Below are 6,321 nucleotides of genomic sequence, written 5' to 3' on the forward strand. Positions count from 1 at the left end.
GTTTTCAGCAAGGAATTTGAATCTGGTTCAAATTTCATTTGAATGAAATTGGAATTTTTTTTAACTATGCAGCAGACATAATTGCACATTTCATTGTTAGAGAGTAGTATGGGGAGGTGCCATTAGTGAAAACTACATGTCCACAGTTAAAGGAAAAAGTTGCACATCAACTATCAGAAAGTTGTACATCGACAGCTAAACAGTTGCACCAAACGAAGACTAATTTGCACACTAAAAAGTTCATCCAAACATACCCATGCGATCTAGTTTCGAAAAGCACGCCACGATGATAAAATGGTGAAAGCGGATCTGAATTCCGACGCGCGATTCAAAAGTTATGATTTTTTAAAATTTTGAAAACTCAAATTAAATGCATTCACATTTGTTTGTATGAATACTTTTGTAATACTTTTTTATTACATGGCACGTTTTCTAATATATGGATACTTTTGTAATACTTCAGGCTGCAACCGCTGCAGGCCTCCTGACCACGGTGCCGGGGATGGGCGCGCGCATGCGCACCAGCCTCTACGTCGACGACGCCGTCATCTTCATCAACCCAATCAAGCAAGAACTAGACGAGCTGCTGCTCATCCTGCACCTCTTCGGCGAAGCTACAGGACTGCGAGTGAATTTAGAAAAATCTTCAGTCATCCCGATTGCTTGTGAAAGCGTAGACCTCAGCGCGATTCTGCTTAGCTTCAGGGGGGTCGTCGCAGCGCTGCCCACTACATACCTAGGGCTGCCGATCACAGTGGGAAAAATTAGGTTAGTACACCTTTAGTTCATCCTTGACAGGATACGAGCGCGGTTGGCCGGTTGGAAAGGTCGGCTCATGCACATCACTGGCAGAAGAGTGCTGGTGCGGTGCGTCCTCTCGGCCATGCGCACCTTCGCCATCACGGTCCTTCGAGCACCGAAACAATTCTTCAAGGACGTCGACAAAGCAAGACGGCGCTTCCTATGGGCGGTTGTAGCCTGAAATATTTTTTATATAAATTAAAGGGGCAAATTATTACCTTTTTAAATTAGGTTCAAAAAATTTCTTTTTTAGGCCGGCCGCTACCTAGACTCGTCCTATTATTCGTGGCCGCGGTCGCGAGGGAGAACCTGCGAGCGAGCTCGCGATGCATGAGGTGGCGTGACCTCGCACGTGTTTCTTTTCTCTCTCTCCCCGTGATGTTGCCATCTCTGGCCTGTCCAAGAGTTGACGTGCTGACAGACCAGGTATGTAGCTGTATTTTTTTTATGAGGGAAGGGTACATATGTGTTTTTTTTTCTTCTTTGAGATTTTTTTATGGGTGGTTACGTAGGTGTTTTTTAGGTGTTGGTCAGATGCGCACAAGCTTCGGTTCTGGGTCTTTGCCTACACGGTCTGATATTATAATTAGACCCCAATATCCAGCTGAGAAATCAAACGTTTTTTCATGAGAAATTACTTTTGTCGAGGTGGCAAATTCTGGCAATTTTGCCATGCCCGCGAACTAAAATTTTCATGCTCACGCAAACATAAATTGTCATGAAGAATATTCAATTTGCCATGCTTAAAAAAATATGATCTCAGATTTATACCATTTTCCTTATAATTTAGCTTTCTAGGCAGGAAGTTAACTTAAAAAATTACAAATTTATAGGCCGAGTACGTTAAATACTTTCTAAATGTTCAGGAATTTAGCAAGGTTACTTGTGAGCAAATACAAACCTCGTTTGGGAAAAACGAACAGGTTACTCGTGACTTCGCGAGCTGACCATGAGAGGGAGGCGTCCATCCAGAAAGTGAGAGTAAGGGCGCGCGACGCGGTTGGCGGCGCTCCGGCGCCGGTGGCTCCTCTCGACCTAAAGCGGGATCAGAGATGCAGGATTTCAGGTATCAAAGATATGGATTCTGGTGCTCGGGGGATGTGTTGGTCAGGAAGGATCTCGAGCAAGGAGTCGGCCCAGAAGGAACCGGATCCGATCCGTATGGCATGGAGATGGTGGGAAATGAGATCATTCTCGACCGGTTCGAGGTGTGATTGAAGGAACGCGGCGACGGGGATCTGATTGAGATGTAGAATAGATGAGTGGAAATGTCAGAGTATGTGATGTCAACAGGGATCACAATAGAGGAGAGGGCTTGTCTCCTGGATGAACTACTCCAACCTGGAGATGAGGGTCTTAATTCCCACACCTTCAGATCTCGTACGTCACTCACTCAGGCAGTAAAGACATCCCAATCCATGAGCACAAACAACACACCATTACATTTGCTCAATCTTAGTTTCAGGGCACACATGTACACACCATTATATATGCCCAATCTTAGTTACAGGGCACACATGTACACACCATTACATGTGCTCAGTCTTAGTTACAGGACACACATGTAGAATAAGTAGCAGGGACACACACTCACTCAATCCACATACATATAGATACACAATATATCTGCCCATGCATGCGCGGTGGACAGTAACACACAATGGCAAACCAATGAGCACGTACAAACCACACCATGGGATGGGAGCCGATTATAATGAATGGATTATAGGAACGGCAGCTCCGGCATCAATCCTCTTGCTTCCTGAATAATGAGAATCTTGGTGGATCTTTCTTTTCTGGTATGTTTCCCGCTTCCTGGTATTGGTATTCCGGTTTGTTGTGTGTAAACTTGGGTTTGTTCTTGTGTTTCTTCAATGCTTCTTCCACCTCCCCGGGGACAAAATCACCATTGAGCTCGAGCTCCTTCAGGTTTGGAAGGATGTCAATGCAAGAGATGGAGAGAGTACCCACCGTGTCCTTTGTGAAGGACCAGATGATTTTCTCGAGCTTAGGAGCTGATCCGTCGGTAATGATAATCTTGGGGGTGACAGAGAAGTCGAGTGTAAGAAGGTTGAGCTTTGGGAAGTCACCTTTGTATAAGATAAGCTGGCTTTGTACACAAAATATGTCCTTGAGTACTAGGTTGCGCATGTTAGGCATCTTGGTGAGAATCTCTACCTCATATTGACTCACAGAGTATGACAAAGAGTCACCTTGGATATGTTTTTGGCCTTGTCAAACAATAATAACTTATTGCAGTTCTTCAACTCGACCTCCTTCAGTTCCAGAAGGTCTTCAACTCCAGAAATTGACAATCCTTCAGTGGAGCACAGAACGATTTTCTCCAGTTTATGTGCTCCATCTCCAAAGTTGAGGACAGTTATGTTGGAACCCTCAATAAGAAAGCACTTGAGATTTTCGAATTCATCCTCGATGAAGTTGAGGTTGCTATCAATGTATGCGTTGTCTCGGAGCCTGAGACATATTAATTTGGGCAGCTTGGCAAGGACATTCAGATCAGCCTGACTCAGCCGGGTACCAGATAGAGTTACCTTACCAAGTTGTAGTTGGCCATTATCTCTGGTCGACAACCGAATAAGTTGCACCGTTTGTGTGGTTCCGGTAATGCTTAGGCTCTCAAGAAGCTTGGGAGTGTTTTTATAGTGTTCAAGAACATAGGGTGTGAAATCTTTGCTGCCCTCTGTACTGGAAAGAGTAATTGACAGAGACTTGAGGCACTCATGCAGATCACTGATAGCTCGAAGAAAATTTCTGAGGTGTGGCTCCTTGTTGTCAATAACCACACCAAGCTTCCTCAGCTGCCACAACTTTCCAATATCTTTCAAATCTTGTCTGGTCCGTCCCTTGACATTGGACAATACCTCCATGTTTATCATTTTTTCGACCTTATCAGGAATCACAACACTAGATAGTTCAGTACTACTTGCCCCTGAACTCAAAACAATGCGACCAGCCAACAAACGCTTCAACTTCAGGAGTAAGACATTTACTGTTGCATATGGAGGCACATTGGTCTCTCTGATATCCAATACTTCCAGCTCACGGAGGTTGTTGATTTCAGTGGGTAGCTGGGTAACATCTGTTCTCCTTAGGCTCAGATACTTGAGCAGTAACATCTTGCTACATATGTCCATGAGGTAGCTTTGGTTCTTCCCTGCAAAGCATTGGAAACCTTCAAGATCTAGCACCTTGATCGGGGATACTCAAGATGATTCTTCATAGAGCTTTTCAAAGAATCTGTCTATTTTATCTGAACCACGGAGTCGAAGGTCATTGAAAATGGAGAAGCGGAGAGCCAAGTGATGTGACAGGCGTGTTTCCACAATGCGCCGTTTTCTTGCGATCCTGGTAATGAATGCATGAACTAGATCGCCAATCACACAGCTCTTTATCTTTCCTGTAGCACCAATATCAGCTGGATAAATAAGCCACCGATTGACTAGCACATCAAAACATTGATTGGCATGACGCACAGAACTGGCCCAGTCTTCCTTGGTAATCAGCCCTTCTACAACCCAACGTCCTATTAAGGTTGACCGCCTGATGGGTTGTCGCCGAGGGAAAATAGCTAGGTACAGCAAGCAGGACTTGTATTCATTAGGTAGATCACTATAACAGAACTTGAACATCTTTTTAGCAACGTTGTCCAATGAGTTGTCTGGAAGCTGCTGCAGAGTGCTGTCCAATTTGCTTAGCTCTTCCTTGCTCCTCTTGGGGTTGGCGTTCAAAGCATGAACGAAGATCTTCATGCAGAATTCATATTTCTTACACTTCTCCAAGATGTCAAGAAGAATCTGGGTGCTATCTTGTTTCATATGTTGATTTGTAAGCTCGAGTGCAATATCACGGTAGAGGCAAATAACAGAATAATCTATAGGCTCCTGAGGCGGGCAACAGTATTCTTTGGCTTCATCTCTGTTTTCTTCGAAGGTCAACATCAGTGCACCGGCTATGCAACCAAGCATGCTGAAAGCATTTTTTGTCTCCTCCCGTCCGAATACCCAGTCATTATCTAGTTTGAGTATAACCAGGATCTGATGGTGTCTCTCCAAAAAGTTACTGAATCTATCCATGATCCCTTTGATAACCAAAAGCTGCTGTTCAATCTTCCAATGGATTTCTTCGATCTTCTGTATGGTTTCTTCAATAAGAAAATCCGGGATACAATCCTGGCTTTGTTTACCATCAGATATATCTAGTTTGCTGATGGAGTTGTCTTCCTGCACCTCCTGCATTATTTTGCGGATTATTTCTTTGAATGGCTCCTCAACCAATATACTAGTGCCTGTTGGGGTGGCTTGCTTTGAGTCTTGCTCCCGGTTCACCGGCCGAGGGAACACCTCCAGTAGAATGTCTGCATAATGGCCTTCCTCGAGACGAATTTGCTTTGGGGATGCTTGTTCTTCCATGTCCTCTTCAGGCTTCAGTTTTTCCTCTTCTTCCATATGCTCTTTAGGCCTTAGTTTGTCATCTTCTTCCATGTGCTCTTTAGGCCTCGATTTTTCATCTGCATCTTTTTCCATATGACCTTTAAGCTTCTTGGCTGTTTCCTTGATGATATCATCGTGTGTATGTGTGGCCTTCTTCCTCTCTGAACGTGTGGGTTCCTTCTTTTCTGAACGTGTGGCTTTCTTATTTTCTTGGCTTTGCTTGGTAGCAGGCGCACCATTAGCTTCCATGGGATTGAGCTGCCACAAGGCTTGGAGGAGTACGCCTAAGGGTTCATCTTTAACAGACTCCAGCAGGCCCAGCTGGTATTCATTCATTTGGTTGAGCTGCAGCTGGCCTTCTTTCATTTGTTCAATAGTTTTCTTGATTTTTGAAATCTTGTCGGAATTATTCATTCCTTCAATTTTTTCAGTAATTTCAATAAGCAACTTCTGTTTTCCTGATCTAATGGCACTTTTTATTTCGTAAGTATCCAGTTTTTCCTCTCCCATGACTTGACCTTTCTGTAGTTGGTGTTGGAGTTCGACAGACTGCAGCTCCCGCAGGATGTAGTAGACAATGTCCTCGGCTTCTAGAAAATCAGAATAAAAGTGCACTGCGGGTATGTCGATCAAGGCGACACTGCGGGTGCCATGATGTTCTTCCCATAAAGCCGATGCTTCAGCTGCAATAGCACTGGTTTCTTGCTCATCCGGTGCCACAATTGCGATGGATGGTATTGGTTTCACCGCAGTAGTGTTGCGTTGTGCAACATTGTTTATCCATTTAGCTAGGTTCAGCCTAACATTGTCCTCTGGCCTACGGGGCTCGAAAAATGCCCCTCGTAAAACAGAATGATCGGTTGCTGCCATTGCCACCACGAGTTGTTCGCGACCGTCTTCTTCTTCATCTCCGGAAGCAGCAGACCATGTGGCCACATGCCCCAATGATGATGATGTCGCTGCTGGCGTGAGCCCAGCCCCTCCAGGTGGCTGCTCTGCGCCCGCCCCTTTAGATGGGACTTCAACGCCGTACCTGTACCATGAAGGAAATAATTTAATCTCCGCCATT

General features: G+C 44.8%; 1 pseudogene; it reads right to left on the bottom strand.

Annotated features, from left to right (window-relative positions):
* Positions 1–2,547: 2,547 nt before the first annotated feature.
* Positions 2,548–6,321, bottom strand: part of LOC119329038 — an 88,940-nt pseudogene continuing 85,166 nt past the window's right edge.

The sequence above is a fragment of the Triticum dicoccoides genome, chromosome 7A (genome assembly GCF_002162155.2).
Source record: "Triticum dicoccoides isolate Atlit2015 ecotype Zavitan chromosome 7A, WEW_v2.0, whole genome shotgun sequence".
Taxonomy (NCBI): Eukaryota; Viridiplantae; Streptophyta; class Magnoliopsida; order Poales; family Poaceae; genus Triticum; species Triticum dicoccoides.